General features: G+C 36.8%; 1 non-coding gene across 1 annotated transcript; it reads right to left on the bottom strand.

Moving 5' to 3' along the window:
- Positions 1-1,779: 1,779 nt before the first annotated feature.
- On the bottom strand, positions 1,780-1,943 carry LOC114005679 (U1 spliceosomal RNA). Its single transcript, XR_003547518.1, has one exon. It is a non-coding gene; the product is annotated as a U1 spliceosomal RNA (small nuclear RNA).
- Positions 1,944-4,209: the final 2,266 nt, after the last annotated feature.

Consider the following 4,209-nt stretch of genomic DNA (forward strand, 5'->3'; position numbering starts at 1 on the left):
CAGCTCCTTAGTCTTCTTGACATGGCCCTAGTACTCCTTGAAAGTTCTTTCTTTCAGGTCTGACAAGATGTGCCAGCCTCACCTTTTACCTGGAATCAGGTGCTTTGGTTAGTTTTAGTGGGAAATGGCATTCAGGAGTCACAGATCAGATGCTAGAGTATCCTTCACTCTAGTGTTAGTCATCGGGGCTGGCAGGTGGTGTGGTGGTTAAGGTGCTGTTTCTCAGACTTTTAAATTGACTTAGGAAGTACTTTTTTTTTTATAAGAGAGATAAAATAGATTATGACTTCATTAGAACTTCTAATTATACTACAATATTTTGCTTAATCTCATTAATCTTGCATTTGTACTTCATTTCTCAATGCCAAAAGTGCTAGTTCTTAATGACACCAACTGAATTTTTCATTTGTCTTATCCCGCAACAGTCTCAAAATAACAACATACACTAGCAGTCTCAAAATAACCATTAACACTATCAAATACAATGTGATTACTGAAAATATGTGGATTTCCCCCTTCCATTAGTGCCTTTTGTCCTTGGGGTTATGCTCATGGGGATGTAAATCAATGGACTGTTATAAAATCACTTGGAGTAGTTTTTCTTTATGTAACTATGAAATCAACTGACTTCACATTGAAGTTAATTTATTTCATTTTGCGTTCAATATTTAGAGATGGTTTTTCTATTAGTTAATTTTTTTATATAATACTTAAATGTTTCCAAAGTGAAATCGTCAAAGCAAAGTACCTCGGTGAGGAAGGAAATAAGGTGAAAAGGACAGAGAAAGATCGACTTTTCTGAACGTACTTTCTCCTTCTTCCCCTTCTTTTCTTCTTCGTCTTCTCCTTTTCTTCTTCTTCCTCCTCCTCCTCCTCCTCCCTTTCTTCTTCCACCTCCTCCTCCTTCTCCTCCTCCTCCTCCTTCTTCTTCTTAAAAGATATTTTAAAACTTGGGGCTGGCAGGTGGCATGGTGGTTAAGGCATCGGACTCCAACGTGCTGGCCATGGTTCAAATCCCAGACCTGGCAGCTTGCTTTCTCACTTTCCCTTTGTTTTGCTCTCTGGGTCTGTCTGGTCAAATTAAAATTAATTAATTAATTAATTAATTAATTAACTTGAACATATTTTAAAATTTACTCCTCCATTTTCTAAATGCAGCTAAATGGGTAGATATTTTTATTCCCCTTTATTGTTAATGATTTTTAAAATATATTAATGCACAAACTGAAAATCTAAGAGCCATATTCTTTTTTGTTTGTTTGTTTTTCTTTTTAGTTAAGCCAGAGGGCATGGGCACTCACTAAAGAGAGATTGAGAGAGACAGAGAAAAAGAGAGGGAAAGTGAGAAAGCACGACCCCATGAGCACACCACAATCCCTTTTCCTTCACTTCTCCCTTCTTTGGGGATTTTGGGCACAAATGCACAGGTGTGTGCACCTGTGTGTTTCTCAAGCTGCCAGAGCTGAGACTCGAGCTGCACAGCCAGCCATGCGGAATCCAGCCACCTTAACCACCAGATCACTGGCTACCCTAAAAGATAAATAATAATTCTTCTTCTTCTTCTCCTCCTCCTCCTCCTTCTCCTTCTTCTCCTTCTTCTTTTCTTCTTCTCCTTCTTCTCCTTTTCTTCTTCTTCTTCCTCCTCTTCCTCCTCTTCTTCCTCCTCCTCTTCCTCCTCCTCCTCTCTTCTTCTTCCTCCTCCTCCTCTTCTTCTCCTCCTCCCCTTCTTCTTCCTCCTCCTCCTTCTTTTCCTCCTCCTCCTCCTCCTTCTTTTCTAGCCAGGGAAAAATACAAACACAGTCCCTCACTACCACAAATTATGCAGTTGAGTTTCCCACATTTGGAAAAATTGCAAGGGTCAGCACATCCCAAGTGCAATGGGTAAGCCTCACCCTGGAAAAACTACTTTCATGATCATGGCGTCTCCCCTGCCAGGTAAATATCAAAGCTATGTTCTTCATGCAGAAACATATACATAATGAATTTGTGCTGCAAATACTGCACACATTGCCATTTCAGGCAAAGCTACCCAAACAGTATGCTCACTGCCCCAATATCAAATCAACTTACAGAGGGCCCCTGGAGAATACATTCTGCTCTTATCCCTTCCAGATAGAAATGATGACAGATAGAAAAAAATGGGACACCGTAGGTTTTTACTTCTTGATTTACTGGCTCTGTGTTGACCAAATCAATGGAAGGAATGAGGTATATTTTTTGGAGCATCACAGTTCAGTGCAGCCCCGTTATTTGGAACTCTTATTTATGTTTCCCTATATATTGTCTGCCATGTCTCCGGTACATTTTTTTCTCAAATACCTGCACACACTTTCCCCCAAGTACTGCCTGCTTCCTTGGTTTTTCTGCTCAGTACTACTGACTTCATTTGCACATGTCCTCCTTCCTCATTTTGCCTTCACTGTCATTAGAGTGGTTTGTTGCCAGGACGAATAGAGTGAACTCTCAGCAGGACTTGAGCTCTATTTGGACAAGTTCCAAATGTCTGCTTGGCTCCTATCACTCATGTAGTCCAAAATGTATGACCATTCTCCCTTCTGCAGGACTGCTGAATTTGGAGCTAGGCCAACTAAGTCTCAATCCTGCTCCTGCCACTGACGTGCTGCGGCAGTCGTTTAACCCTGTTTTAGGCACCTTACCTACATAGTGCAGAGCTCTTAGAATCGCAGCTAGTACACGATGTGTGCCAGTAGGTTTTTGCTTTTCTTATTATTCTGCTGACTTTGCCCTGATTTAAATATTTTCTCTATAGGTCATATCAACCTGTTTAATCATCCTTAAATTTTCTAAAGGGACAATTTTACTTCTTCTAACCAAGTATAATTTTCTCTCCTCCAGGGCAACTGATTACATCAATATTATCCCCTCAACAATAATTAAGTAATACATTTGTTAAATGAATATATTGCCAAGCTTGAGCTTAACAAATATTTAAACATAAATGGTATATGATTAATATATTTTCCATGTTACGTTTAATGGTTCTACACTATATATAAGCCAATTTTATTTATTACTTATATTGATGTCATAATTCTATCTCCATTTATGCAGATTGTACAAAGCATTTCAGATAAAGGAGCTATTTGGGTTAATTCCACTTAAAGAGTTTGCCAAAAATAAGCTAATTCTAGTTAGTCATATAAAAACATATTTTGAATGCATTAGATAACTAGATAATGACTTTAAAGTAATTACAATTAAAATGGTGAAGAAAGTATATTAAAAGATGAAGCATTTTACCAGATAACTAAAATTTACAAAGAGGAACCACATAGAAAAATGTAAAACAAAAAACCACAATAACCAAGAGTTCAATATATAGATATAATAGCAGATTTGAAGAAGTAAAAGAGAAGACTGATCTAGAAGACAGATTAGTAAAAGTAACCACATTAAAGGACAAAGAGAACAAAATCTGGTAAATATAGAAAAGAATAGAAGCAACATATAAGATACAAAGACAAAGTCTTTGTGCTTGATGTCCCAGAAGGAGGGGAAAGAATGAAGTGCAAACTATATGTGAAAAGATAATAGCTGAGAAGTTTTCAAAACTAATAAAAAACACAAAAGCACATATCAAAAAGTTATATGGACATCTTGAAAAGGATTAAATAAGACTAACTAAATTGAGGGATATGCCAGGATAATGGTTTGAAAGATCAATATTACAAACATGTTAATTTGCCCCGAATAAGCTCTATAAAATGAAAAAAAATAGAAGAATAATGACAATCTTTTAACAAGTTCTTAAAGGTCAGGAGGACTTACTCTGCCACATCTTAACGTTAATTATAAAACTACAGTAATTAAAACAGTGTCATGTTGGTACAAAGACAGATCAAAAGAGCAATGAAAGAGGAGCTCAGAAACAGACCCAGAAAATACAAGTCATCTTATTTATGATGAAGGTGTCAATGCAGTTCAGTGGGGGAAAGAACGGTTTCTTGGAACTAGATCCTCATGCAATACACAATTATTAGTTTTTGGCTTCTAAAGATAAGCCACTAATTCATGCAATACACAGTTAGTTTTTGGCTTCTAAAGATAAGCCACTAATATTTAAGAAAACATCATGGGAAAACATCTGCATGAATTCTATTAGTAACAGATTTCTTAATGAGAGTATAAAAATCTTAGTCATCAAGGGAAAGATTAATAAACTGAACTTAAAACGGAATTAAGAAACTG

This window comes from Tupaia chinensis, unplaced genomic scaffold, assembly GCF_000334495.1.
Source record: "Tupaia chinensis unplaced genomic scaffold, TupChi_1.0 Scaffold000069_1, whole genome shotgun sequence".
Taxonomy (NCBI): Eukaryota; Metazoa; Chordata; class Mammalia; order Scandentia; family Tupaiidae; genus Tupaia; species Tupaia belangeri.